This window comes from Sarcophilus harrisii, chromosome 5 (genome assembly GCF_902635505.1).
Source record: "Sarcophilus harrisii chromosome 5, mSarHar1.11, whole genome shotgun sequence".
In the NCBI taxonomy this organism is placed as follows: domain Eukaryota; kingdom Metazoa; phylum Chordata; class Mammalia; order Dasyuromorphia; family Dasyuridae; genus Sarcophilus; species Sarcophilus harrisii.
Window position 1 is genome coordinate 185,479,344 of NC_045430.1, and position 14,712 is coordinate 185,494,055.

A 14,712-nucleotide genomic window follows, 5' to 3' on the forward strand; every position below is an offset into this window, starting at 1 on the left:
CCTGCAATGGGAAGGATTTAAAGGCTGAAAAATAAAAGCACACTCACCACCAAAAAATTTCAACCTGAAAAAAAGTGAATTTCAGAATTAGAGACTGATTTTAGTAGTCTTCATGTTCAGTGAGTCTGGGAGTCCCAACGCTTGACAAAGAGTCCTTCCTTATGATGATCTATTCTTTTATATTATTTTCCAGGAAGTTTATTAGCTTCAATTCTTACTTTACCATGTGGAATGGAGTTAAATCAGTTGCCATACTAAAGGGTAAAGGTAGAATGGTAGAAAAAAGAAGATGAAATGGCTGTTCTTAACTGTAAGTGGAGAGGCTACATAGAACAGAGGCTAGAGTAAGGCCTGAAAAACAGGGCCTAACAACTTGTCTCAGACATATCTTAGCTATATGACTCTAGGCGAATCATTTTTTTTTCTTAGTATCCTAGGCAATCCTTTAATACTCTGAAACACACCAAAGTTGCCTATCTGTATGGAAGAGAGTGTCATCCTCTAGGGAAGTTAAATTTATCAATTAAATCACAGTGCTAATCTCTAGCCTATAAGCAGAGAAAGCTGAAATGACTTTGAGTATCCACCTTCATCATGAATTTTGTTTTCATAACCTTCCTGCAGTGTAGTTCAAATTAAAAGTAACTGGAAAGGAACTCAGCCTTGGATTGTCGTTTGCTTGCTGATGAGAAAGAGTTTAAAAATGTGCAAATGCATTGCCCTAGAAGGATTTGTATCATGCTGGAGGAAATTGTATGGAATTAAGCCAATAGTTGAATTTGGGTTGAGAAATGGACTGAGTCTGGTTTGTAACTGTTATATGTATGTGCACCTGTTGTCTTTTTCAATAAAACTAAAAACTCCCTGAAGGCAAGGCATATATCATATATTTTAAGAAGTAAATTTTTATAGGAAATAACATTGAACATGAATTTCAAAACAAAAGCCTGAGCCTTACTTTTCTTATTTTAATTTCAATAAAAAGTACTATAGTACTTTTTAGTCACCTCTTAGCTCTCATTAAACACTGATCAAATTATTCTCATTTACCCTTTCTAAAATAATTGTAGCTATTATGTACTCTGTTCTTCTTATCCTGCTTTATTTTTTCTTTTACAGTTTTTTTTAAATAAAGGCTCTCCAGAGTTCTTTCTATACTTCAAACTTGTTGGTCATAATGGCATTGTGGTGGTCCATTGGATTAGTATACCATAATTAATTTTGCCATTCCTCTATAGTTGGACTTTGGTTTTTTCAACTCTCTGTTCTGTATATGCTTGCCAAATTGAGTGCTAGTTAAGTTGAACATAAAAATGAATGATATATGAATTAAAATGCCATTGTAGTTGGAAAATGAATATAGCACAACATTTAAAATACAGCATATTTTTAAAGTCTGTCCAATGGCTAGAGTTAAAAAACAGCCACAACAACAAACCACTCAGTACTAGTCAGGCCAATATATGATTGTATTCAAAACATTTTTCACCAGATGCACACATTTCCTATTGCATAGTAAATATTTCTACAGCCTGATGGCTTTTAGTTGAGAAATGAGCTACATATAATAAGTATTAATTTTTTTTAAAGCAGCCCCTTGGTGGAATTCATCATTGAACCAAAGAAACAAACAACCCGTGAATATTTCAGCATAGTAATCCATTTAAAAAGTAAACTATATTGATATTTAAATTTCCCCCACCTTGATACATGGAGTCAAACATCGGCAATCATCTCAAAGCAACCCTGCATTCTTCCCTCTATGTTGTTTCAGGTTTCTAGCCATCACAAATTAAAAGGGGGAAAAAAAAACGGGTGGGGATTGGGGGTGATGTGAAAATTGTAGATAAAGACTTGTGAACCTAATGAATCCAGAGAGGGTTGGTGGGTTGGAATGAAGGAAGGAACTAGAGGGAAAGGGGGGATAGAAAAGGCTGTCATCTTTGCTCACTGGGACTACCAAATCAGAGAGCAGAGAGGATCTCATTGGAGGAAAGCTTTCAGTAGCAACTAATCCTATAATATTGAAAGAAAATTGTAAATGTTCTTTCCAGAAATTGCCTGACCATTGCAGCTAATCGAACACACATTACACACATACACAACACACACTTCTGCTACACCAGAGTTTTCCATCCCCATACGCGCGCGCGCGTACACACACACACACACACACACACACACACTGCCTACGGGTGGGGTGGATCTTGGATTTTGCTATTTCTACTAGGAAATACCCAGGGACGCACCGAAGGAGTGTTTTCACCCCAACTGTCAGCTCTGCCTCCTTTTCCCAGTTTCTCTAGAAGAGAATGCGTCCCGCCCTCCAGATCACTTGTACTACTCTCTCTATTATTTTTACCCCTCCGGATCCATCTCTACGGTGAAAACCAGGTTTGAAAATACTATTTTTGTTTTGTTTTGTTTTGTTTTTTTTGCTTTTTTGTTTTTTTCGTTAATAACATCTCAGGTTAATTGGTATGGAGGGCGGGGGCCAGCTGACTGAGTGGACATGGGGGATAGGTTCGAGCTTTGCTGAGTACCCTACGTGACGCGTGAGAACCAACTCTGTTTTATAAGCCAGGACCGTGAAGCTTCTAGCCTGATGCTCTCTAGAACAGTTGCGGGTCCCCTCCCTTTACCACATCCCATCCCTCCCCTGCCGCTGTCGCGGTACTAACTAATCTTTCTCTTTTCTCTTGGAAGATCATGGAAGAGAGACAGCAAGCGGCTGACTCTGGAGTCTGAGCATTTTTCTGGGAGCCCACATGTCCGGGCTTCTAATTAGGTGGCCCGCTGCTCCCTGCTCCTCCTCGCCTTTGAGAAGCAAACCGCCTTGTACCAGGGAGTGTATGCAACTTCTGCTAACCCGACATCAGGTAAAGAGCTCCTGTTTTCTTGCTCAAGCCTTTGCCTTGCCGGCCTTGATTTGGGCAGCAAGGGCGTCCTTTTTGCGCACTCCCTTTGGATTTCCTATGGTGTGTGTGTTGGGGGGAGTGTGGATGTGGATGTGTGTGTGTGTGTGTGTGTGTGTGTGTGTGTGTATCTGTGTATGTGTGTGTCTATGTCTTTTCTCTAGCCAGGGGATTCTCATGAAGAAACTTTGGCTTCCAAGGTTGGGTGGGTTTGGAGCAAAGATTAACGAAGGTGCGTGTATACGTGTATGTGTGTGTACCCTGAGAAAGAAGAAAGGGCAAATACAGCCCCTCAAGGAAAGACATATGACCTAACCCGGGGTGGATTCTAGAAAGACTTGATGAAGGAAAGGGAGCAGCACCCGCCCAGACAATTCCCCCCAAAGCACACTCCTTCCAGTCCTTCACCCACCACCCGCAGACTGAGATTCAGCCCTGGGAAAAAAAAGTGGGGATCTGGCTCTCTCCTCCTCGGACTCTTCTTACCAGAATGAGTCTAGTCTGCTAGAAATTCCTGATCACTGTCCTGAAGCACGATGGTTAGGGGGTCGCCCACTTTTTCCTCTGGCTTCTGAGGTTCCGTCTGCCTCACTGTCTGGGGGAGTTGGGGGTGGGGAGAGACCATCTTGCGCCTGGGCTAAAGCTTAGAGGGCGGCTCCAGATGGCTTGTGTGCCAAGTGGATACTGTAGTGGTGAAAGCGGTCAGAGGGGCGAGTAGCAGAGAGGTAGCATCCGGATGCTGGAGGTAAAGAGAATGAGGACCGCATCGCTAACGCACGCGCACATACACGCGTGCGCTCTCTCACACACACAAACACAAACACACACACACACACACACACACACGCACCCGCACAAGCACATAGACTCTTATTCTATCGCCAAAGGCTCCGGCTTCCTTCTCTGCCCCTCCCTGATCTCCTACTCAACTGCCGCGACAGGGCTCACAGGGGTACCCAAAAGGTTTCAGGGCAGACTCGTCCACCTTAATTTGTCTCTCTCTGCCCACTCTGGAACTGGTAAATGCAGCCTAAGTCAAAGCTTTGGGTCTCCCTGATTGCGCTTGCTGATGGTAGTTAGTTGCTATCTTCTAGATACTGGCAGTTACCTATTAACTTGTAGCTTACAGGTAAGGAGCCGAGGTGCTTACAAGGATCCTGCCTCAGTAGAGATTTGCAATTGCATCTTTGATTGGTTATTCTTGATCACCCAAGATGGGTAGATCAGGGCTCCCTACAATGGCGGGACCTTCAGGGCTACAGGCTAATACAGGATTGTCTCAGCCAGCATCCCCTTTCACCCGGCTCCAGGTTTCCGTTCATCACCTCCCCCTCTCGATTTCTCCATTGCCTTACCCAACGCTGTCCTATCGTGTCTGCCCTGTCAAAAAGCTATCAGGCACCTGCTAGTCCTCCTGCTAAAGCCGGCAATTTCCCGTGTATGAAAAAGAGAAGAGGGAGAGAGAGAGAGAGAGAGAGAGAGAGAGAGAGAGAGAGAGAGAGAGAGAGAGAGACAGAGACACAGACAGTGACAAAGAGAGACAGACACACAGAGACAGACAGACACAGAGAGGGACACAGAGAGAAATAAAGACAGAGAGACAGACACAGACCCAGAGAATTGGAAAGAGGGAGGAGGGGAGAGAGGGATATATAGAGAAATTCAGAGAAAAACACAAACAGGCAAAGAGACAGAGACAGAAAAAAGAGGCAGAGAAACAGAGAGACAGAAAGAAGAGTCATCATTCAGCCTGAGCAGGTAAGTACAGTAATGGATAAGATGTACGGAGGAGAAAGGATGTAGACCCCTTGTTTTTGTTTTTGTTTTTGATTTTTTGGTTTTTTCCCAAAACATCTTTTTTTATATTTAGTGTAGCTACTGGCACTACATACAATATGTTCTATTTCTTTTACCTCAAAATTTCTGGGGAAAGCAGTTCTATATTATTGTCCTTAAACTCAAGGAGGATCTTGCTTTTAACTTTTGTGGATATGTCCATACTTAGTGTTAAGTATAAGTACATATCAGTTCTCTGTTATCTATCTCTAATCACTAGCATTGGCAGAGAGACTTGTGGGCACCCTCACGTAGAGCTAGCCGTGGGTATCACATAAGAATATGCAACAGTGACCTCTGCGTGAGCTGCAGAGGAGATTTCAGTGATGGCAGGATAGCTAGTTTTCCCCCAGATAAAGTCAAACATTTGCTCAATGCCCCTAAGGCTGGGTTCAAGATTTCACTGGGGACCAAATGCTGAGCAAAAAGGCACATAGAATGTGGTAATAAGGGCAGAAGGGTCTACTAATTAGCTTCCAACCTGAAGCAAAGCAGGCTGCATGGGGAACAGAAAGACCCAGTATAAAGTAGCAACTATGCAGAAGCATAGTGATGTTCTTCACAGCAAAGTGAAATGGCCTAGCTCCACAGATCAGTTAAATTGTACCTCACCCTCCTACATATTCCTTCAGGTTATTTGGCCCATCCCTTTCTCCCACACTTGCTGTATCAACCAACCTGGGGGATAAGGGAGCAAGAAAGTAAGGAGGGGGGAATTGTTCCCTTTGGAGTACTATGTCTGGGGTACTATGTCTAGAGATAGTGATTATATCTCATGTTTCATGGAGAACCTGGCAGAATCTTACTTGTTCCTATTATAAACAAGTAAATTGTAGAGTAGTAGTGATGGTGATGGTTATTGTGTTGGTGATGATACACAGAAAATAACTTTGAAACAAATGAAGACAAAAACTTTGTACCTCTGTCTACAAAGAGCAAAAATAAATGTGGAAATGGAGGAATACAGAGTAAAGTCAAAGTTATTTCAGACAACTGAGGTAATTTCATTTACACTAGTTAGACATTTTATGGAACTTGAGAATTTACCATGTTTTTGCTGCAATTCAGAAGACTGTCTAACCACTAGATTCCTATTCTAACAATATCTCACTACAATATATTCCTATTCTAACAATATTTAACAACAATATATATCTGTCTATTAGGGAACTAAACTACCACAAGTTAAATCAATATATTTTTTTTAAATTTTTCCAGCAAAATAATGGAATAATAATGAATATTTTCCATTCCCCTTTTTTTTTACTTTGAATAAATTAAACATGTACACTCCTTAAGACCAATAAAAAGTAGAATGTGACCCCTGGAAAAGTATAAAATGTAGGTCTCTCAGGCTTTTTTTTAGTTTATTGTGGCTGTGACTTCGCATGGGGGAAGGGATAAGAAGAGGACTTGTCTGGCATTCACCTAGCTAAAATGCAAGGAAGAGACTGAAATTTCACTTTTAGGTAGCTCTGCAACCATGTACCCTCCCTGTAACTCCAGGAGAGGTTTGTCTATGTTTATGTTTGTGTACATTTATTTATTTCTATATATTTTTATTGAAGGAGGGGGTGTTGTATATTTTTACATGTATTTCTGTACATAGGCATGTATATTTGTTTTTTTTAACAAAGATATTTTTTTTAAAAAAAGATGAGCACCAAATTATTATTCTCTTCATTACTTTAAACAATGTAAAAAGTATGGGGATAAAAATATAAAGTTGTAGAATTTTAAAATAAATTAAATATGCCTAATGTAAAATCTTTTCTTTTTAATTTTTAAATTTTAATTTTTAATTTGTGGAATAAAACAAGCATGTATAATTGAAGGGGAATTGTTTTGTGGGTCCTGCCATATCGAGAGCCAAATTGTACATAGCCTTTGACTTCAGAGATAGAATGTGTGAGACAAACATACAGATGTCTACAGAAATCTTGAGATTGAATATTTCATGTAATCAATATGGTTGGAACTGAGATGGGTAGTAGCAATTTAAATGTGTACAGACTATTTTCGGAAGTAAAATTTTTCTTGCTCAAACATCCTTATAAAGTCATCTAAAATACTCATGATAATTTTTCATCTTCAAGTAGGTTTTATGATCCTCTGACCCACACACCGTCCCTGCTTGCCTAATAAAATGAGTGTACTACAGAGAGCAGTAGAAAGTTCATGTTTCAGTGAAATCTTAACAACATTTCCAGGAAATGCAAAGGTTTTAGATTTGACTTTCTTCAAGATTTCCCCATGATGAAGACACTTTTTTTACACAATGGAACAATACTTTTTTCTTATTACACTGTTTGTAGCCATGAACTACCTACATGTAGAGAAGGAAACATAGAGGAAAATAAAGGAAAAGGAGATTTTAAAAAGAAAAGATAATATCATGGGGGAGAAATGGGAAGGGAGGAGAGAAGAAAGAAACCCTCCACTTGGACTTCTGTTCAAGTGCTAAATTTACATGATCAGCTGCAGTACTTGTATGAATGTGTGTGTGTATGTGTGTGTGTGTGTGCATGAGAGAGAGAGAGAGAGAGAGAGAGAGAGAGAGACTGTGATCTCATCACATCTTCAGGCATGAGCCAAAAGCTCCTGCTCCTACCTGAAGCTTCATTCACTTAAACTTTCCAGAAGGATTAAATGTTCCATTGATTCTCTAAAAAAAAAAAGATTTTCTATTCCCTGATTAATAATTCTAATACCATCTCACATTTATTTAGTACTCTAAGTTTTATAACTCTATAGGATGACTAGAGCAAATACCATTAATCCCATTTACATATGTGGAAATTGAAATTCAGAAAATTGATTCACCTATAGCAACCTATATTACACGTATAGCAAGACTAGTCTGAACTCCAACCCAAGTTTTTGATTTTTATCTCTTCTTTTATGTCTTAGTCAAGCCTGGTTTCTCCTATACCCATTATTTCCATATATAAAGAAAGCAACAAGATGTAGAACAAACAAGTAAATCTATTGCTCTTTATTCTTAATCCATTCCTCTTTCATTTTTCACTACAGAAATGAAATGTCTTGCTTTGGTGTCTCTTCTCTTCCTTCTTTTTCTCTCCTTTTTTTCCCTTCCTCTCTCCTCCTTTCTCCCTCTTTTTTTCTCCTTCTCTTCCCACTCCCACTACTCTGACCATGAAATTTGTTAGTTTATTCCTAAAGATCACCTATCTTTAACATTTTTTATTAAAAGCTCACTAGGAGCAAAGTATGGTGGGATATGTTGTGAATATAAAGACCGATACAATGGCAGACTCTGCTCTCAAGGAACACAGTCTAATTTGAAGAAGATAATTATTTATAATAAACAAGAAAGGAAGATGAGTGGAAATGAGAGGATCAGAAAAAGTGAAATGAGAAGTCAAGGTGGGGGAGATCAGGCTTAACTTTTGGAGGGAGGTGGGAAATTAGTACAGTGTTTGGCACATCATTTCTTTTTCAGCCTTACTCAGCACTTCATCAATCTATTTAGTGTTTCTTGCAAAGATACTGGAATAGTTTGTCATTTTTTTCTTGAGCTCATTTGACACAGGAAGAAACTGAGTCAAAGAGCTTTAATTGCCCAAGGTCACACAGCTAGTAAATATCTGGAATTAGAATTGAGTTCAGGAAGTTGAGTCTTCCTTAGTCCAGCATACACAATTTATATACTGTGCCAACCAGTTGCCCTTGCGTTTGACACATAGTGGGTACTTAATAAATACTTATTGGCTTGACTAGATTGAAGTGGGAGAGGACTTAATTTCATACATAAATGATGTTTGAATAATGGTCCAGAATTAGGAGAGAGGAAAATGGGGTTTAAAGTTAGAATTTAGCCTAGTTTCTAATCCAGAATAAGATACCTATAACAAAAGACTGAAAAGACAGCAGGGTAGAACAATATGATGGAGCATCTTGAATGCCACATTTAGTTTTTGTTTAATTTGAGTGTAGTAGGAAACGAGTGAAAAGTTTTTGGGTTTTGTTTGTTTTTGTAAAGAATTGGCAACATTAGGGGTGTGTATTAGGAAGATGTGTTTATGTTATGAAAAATAAGTAAAAATAACATTAATTGGAGAAAGGAAAACTAATTAGGAGGTCAGTATCATAATACAGATGAGAATAGATAAGCATCTGAATAGAATGGCTCCCAGGAAATTTAAGAAGAGGTGAGCAGCTATGAAAACTATTTAAAAGGAAAGTGAAAAGGAATTACTAGTTTACTAATTGGATTGTGAAGTGATGGAGATAAAAGAGTCAAAGATGGATGTCAGATTATAACTCTGAACAACTAAAAACATAATGGTATCATCAACAGAAATAGAGAATTTGAAAAGGGAAAAGATTTTAGAGATATGTTTAAAGGATACTGAATTTGAGATGTCAGTATCTATGTAGATAAATACAGCAGAGAGTTGAAAATATGGGAATGAATCTTTGGAGAGAGGGTGATAGTAAATTGATATCTGGAAGTTTGTTTTTTTTAATAGAATTTTTAAAGTCTTGGGAGTGGAGTAAATTTTATGAAGGATGACAACCTAAACAAGAGGTTAATAATAGAATCTAGAAGGAAATCCACACTTAAAGATCAGGAAGATGGTATGTACTATTCAAGAAGAAGGAAGAGGAAAATAATGAAAGTATTTATGTATCTGGCACATAGTAAGAATTTAATAAATGTTTGTTGTCTGGCTGGCTATTGAGAATGAGGGCTGGTCCACAGTGGCAAAATAACACTAGGAGAAAGAAATGGATGAGGACAGATAAAAAGCCAAGGATATCAAAATACAGAATAATTAATAAAATTGAGATAATCTATGTTAAGGATTTAGCAAGATGCCTAACACATAGTGGGCATGATTGCATTTTTCTATTCCTCTTTGAAGATATATTTTTTAGTAGAAGGATTAGGTCAAAAGCAAATCTCCGTGGCCTGGGAAGTTATTAGGTGACAAGGAGGAGGAGGCAATGGCAATAAACCACAAAAGTGGTTTTTAGTGAAGTATGGCCCAGGATTAGAATAGTAGATTAAGGAAAAGTGAAAATCAAAGGACAAGGTCTGTCGTTCTTATTGTTGTTTTGTTTGTTTTTATTGTTTTGTTTGTTCTTTTCTTGTTATAGGGAATGCAGTTGGGCATCAAAAAGAAATGAACAAAAGATTAGGGGGACATTCAGGTTATATTATGTAAATTTATGGTTATCCAGGTCATCCATAACCTTTTCATGATGTACTCCACCAACATTCAGGAAATAGAGAATAGAAGGAAGGAAATAAGGACTAGGAATTATTCAGTTATATGTTAGCAAAGCTGGGAAGGTATACAATCTACATCAATATTCTCACTGCTATTATTATTTCCCTGTTTTCATTATGAAGATACCATCCTGTCCCTTGTCAAATACTTTGAATGCGTGTTCAGCTATTGGGACTGATTTTTTTTAGGAGTAGTAAATCAATGCATCATAATGGGAAGACAATTGGATGTGGAATCAGAACACCTAGGGTCAAGGCTCAGTTTTTGTGACATTGGAAAATTCACCAGCTCTCTGGAAGAAGTCTGACTACAATACCTATAAAATCTAAATTCTTATTCCATGATTTTAGGGTAATATTTTGGCCTTCAGTAAAAATAACTTTCCTTAATCACCAAAGGCTGAAAACTAATTTCAATGTATTTCTTCAATATCCTTAGCTCAACTAGGGTTTTATGTTTAAAGGTTCATGCCTAGCAGTCAATAAACCTTTGGGAGGTGGCAGTGTGTTTTTGAACTGGGTATGTGTGTTTGAAAAATAACACTCTGTATTTAGAATGACAGTGCAGTTGTATTTGATTTTTTCTGATGTCCTAAAACCTGGAGGTGGTAAATTAAGGGGTAAAGGAGACTCTTATTTGACAAAACTTGATTGTTCTCTTTTATTCACAAATACTTATGACAAAGCAAAGCCCTGAAAGAGGGAGCAGCTTTTCTCTTGATAGCATTTCTCCTAATCAGATTGTCTAAAACCTCATCTGGTTGAAGTATAGGCATTGGTCTTTCCTCAGTTCTTTCTCCATTCTAATTGGCATTGTCTGTTGGCCTGCATATTCCAGTTATGCCTATTCATTGTGATTGATGTCATTTACCCACTCTAAATACAGAGTGTTATTTTTCAAACACATATATCCAGTTCAAAAACACACTGCCACCTCCAAAGGTTTATTGACTGCTAGCCATGAACCTTTAAACATAAAACCCTAGTTGAGCTAAGGACATTGAAAAGTTCCATGTAGAATCCAAAGTCCTTCTTTCCTTCCTTTATTTTTTTTCCTTCTCCTCTCCCTTCTCCTGTCCTTCTTCCTTCTTTCTTCTCTCTTCCCTTTTCTCTCCCTTTCTTTCTTCCTTCTTTTGTCCATTTTCCTTTCATTTACCTGTGTACTCAAACTTCCTGTTTTAAACCATGGCCTACATATACAATCATTTTAACAGATGCTGTTTCCATCGTAATGTTGCCTGGAAGATAGGGGGACACACTAATAAATCAGTTTCCTTCATTAGCATAACAAATTTCTTTCATGACACTCAGAGAGTACAATTGGGTCAAAAATCAGATATGTAGGCTGAATGATTTCTTAACTTCTTTCTTATTTCTATTTTGTCTTCCTTTTCATTTTCTTCGTTTAATTTTCTCATTTCCCCCTCCTTTCCACCCTTCCTTCTTTCCTCTTTTGTTTCCCGCCCCCCTTCTTTTCCTTCCCTTCCTTCTTTTTCATAGTTATCACAAAATATTGCCCTCTGTTGCTTGTTAAAGGTAAAAACTGTCTTGGAAAGGGAGAAATCCTGATTAAAATGCTGAGAATGTAGACAATATCAACTTGATTTTGAAAAGTAAATTGATAAAAAATACACTTAACTTATAATCTATTTTCCTGGGCCACATTCAGCAGAAGGCATTTTATACCTGGATGTCCCATGATTAGAATCATTAGAAGCTTGCATATGAGAGATATTTAAAGAATCCACTTGATGTATCCCTCTGCTTCCAAGCAGACTGTTTCAATATGAGTTTGCTACATTTTAGTGATGTTTCTTAGGAAGATAAGGATACACCATACATACATCTGCATATATGTTATATGTGTGTGTGTATATATATATATATATATATAATATATAATAAAGGAAATGAAAGGATAAAGGAGATTTGCATAGATTGTATGTGTATATATACATACATATATATGGATACAGATATGTGTGTAGGTATGTATATTTATGTATGTGTGTGTACATATCTGTCTTTTTATATATAAAATCAAATGTGCTCTCTCTATATTCTGTCTTCAATAAATGTTCATTGACTGACTGATGGTATTAAAGAAAAAGTCTTTCTACTTTAGAAATTTTCTCACTATTTTAACTTCTTTAAGGATGTCTTGATATCTTTTGTCTTTAAAAGTTATTATTGTTATTATTTTCATTTGCATTAGTATACAACAAATATGTATTCTGATTAATATATCATTTATATACATGATAGAAGTATAACACATAAAATTATTATTAGAGAAAACTAGTCAGAGGTTTATATATGTATTAATACTTTAGTAATAAGTATCCAACTTATTGACGATAATACACAGACTGCTAGGTAGACCTTCAAAATAAAATATAATCCTTTCTTTCAAAGACCACATTGCAGTTGAGTAAATTCTAACTTGTGGATAAAGCTGAGATTTTTTAAAGCATCAACTCAAACATGTTACAAGTGATGGCATACCGAGATGGTAATATTTTGTCCCCTGTAGATGATTTTAGATAATACTTTTGGGTACACACCAAAAATATTTGGTAAATGAAAATATGGCTATCTTTGAGCTAAAAACATAAGAAACATGAACCTTGTTTTCCAAATGGCAGAAGTGTCAGTTTGATAAATGTTAGTAATGTATTCTCCTTTAATTGGTCAACTTCTCCATCTTAGAGCATAAGATGCATCTTTTAAATTTTGCACACAGATACCCCAATTAAAGTGTGGTCATAAAACCTCAACCTGTATGCGAATGAAACAAAAATTAGTTATACTATGTACTGCATGAGTGCTACATACATCAAAATTAATAATTCATTTTTTTCTTGGAAAGTAGATATGTCTTGCTCATAAGTTATCAAAAATGAGAAAAGACAAAATTGAGAGAAAAGTATTATTTCCAAAGCTATTTTCCTACTCTCTGTTGGCATATGAAAACAGGCTTTCATTTTCCTGAATCATAAATAATGAAGAATTACCTTTTTCCAGGAGCATATAGTCACTATTTCTCTCAAACATTCTTTTCTATCAGATATCAGTAGCCTTCATCTTCATCTTTATTGTTTTGCCAATAACTCTTGTAGTGGAAAGTTCTCTGAGTTTGGAGCCAGAAAGCCTGGGTTCTAATCCAGGCTCTGTTCTTTACTTGTGTGACCTTGGAACAATTACTTCAAAACTTTGAATCAATGAACTCATTTGGAAAATGAAGTCATTTTATTCTTGCAAAAACTGTGAAATATGATTCACTGTTATTCCCATTTTACAGTTAATGAAACTGAGGCAGAGAAAGGTTAAGTAATTTACCAAAATTACATAGCTAGAAAGTGTCCAAAGCTGGATTTAAATTCAGGTATTCTTGATTCCATGTTTAGCCAGCACTCTATCCACTATACTACCTAGCTTTACAGAGAAAGTGCATCTAAGTGATATAGATCAAATTGGCCATTATATCATTGCCTCATTCCTCTCCTGCAGCCTATTATGTATCTGCTAAGATGGATATACCATCACAATAGATCTCCTGGACTAAAGACTGACCATTTATGGGAGTTCTGATGTTTTTCAGTGTCATGTTCAGTTTCATTATTGTAGTCATCAATATTTTTCTGCTTCTGCTTATTTCATTCAAGATCAGTTTACACATGTCTTCTTAAGATTCTTTAAATATTTTGTATTTATCATTTTTGTTGTATAACAACATTGTATTACATTTATAAACAACAATTTCTAATCAAGTTGATAATTGTTCTTTTGTTATTATTTTTCTTTTGTACTTTTCAACCTACTATTATTTTTCCTTCCTCTTCCCATTCTTCATTTGTTTTCTCACCTCCATGGACCACTTCTAAAGAACTCAAGGGAAGGAGAAAGAAGTAAAATTATACTGGTATCCTAATTAGACTTTTCATGAATGAAAATCATACTAGAAAACTTTTATAGCTTCTTGTGCCCACTCTCCTATCATATTCTTTCTCACCCTGCTCATAATGTGACATCTCCCCAATGATGGTAGACAGAGCCAGCAGTTTTCAATATGGAATCAGGTTTGGTATCAACTTGTTGATGGCCAAAGATGAGGGGAAATAGGAGTATTTCAGTTTCTTTTCTTTGTCCCTTTCTCAAACTTTTGGATTTCTCCCATCAGTTGGGCAATAGTTTATACAAAATCAGAATTCAATAATGAACCCAAGGACAATGATAGGTTGATAATCTTGAGGGACAAGAGAGTTTTTTCTGAATTTTTTTTGGCTAGAAAGCTGCTGTTTAGATGCTGATACTCCTCTCATTACTAGCCCCAAAGAAAACAAAGATCTCGAATACCCATCCCACCTGCATCATTTACCAAAAGAATAAATTCTAGAATTAAAATATGTAGCTTTCAAAAAGTACCATACAAAAAGAAGCTAATGCAACCACTCTTATCTAACATCAGCTTCTAAACTGAGGACATAGACACTGAGTACAAAGAGTAAAATAAAACTTCCATTAAACTTCATACTATTGAACAATATTAAAATTTTAAATGAGTACAATGAGTAAAATAAAACTTCCATTAAATTTCATTTTGTTGACTGATACTGAAATTTTTTTAAAAATCTAATGCTTTCATTAGGGCTTTCCCAGATATATAATACTTCCTTCATATGCAGCATTAAAATAAGTGAGATC

General features: G+C 36.8%; 1 protein-coding gene across 3 annotated transcripts in view; it reads left to right on the top strand.

Moving 5' to 3' along the window:
* Window positions 1-2,046: 2,046 nt before the first annotated feature.
* Window positions 2,047-14,712, top strand: part of CHRM2 (cholinergic receptor muscarinic 2) — a 211,592-nt gene continuing 198,926 nt past the window's right edge. For 2 of the 3 annotated variants that reach the window (XM_023504893.2, XM_003771646.3), the window contains exons 1-2: window positions 2,047-2,394; window positions 2,707-2,879. The gene's annotated coding sequence lies outside the window, so the exon portion shown is untranslated. Of the gene's footprint in view, window positions 2,395-2,578; window positions 2,880-14,712 lie in introns of those variants that run through there. The other variant, XM_031939139.1, reaches the window with a different exon arrangement.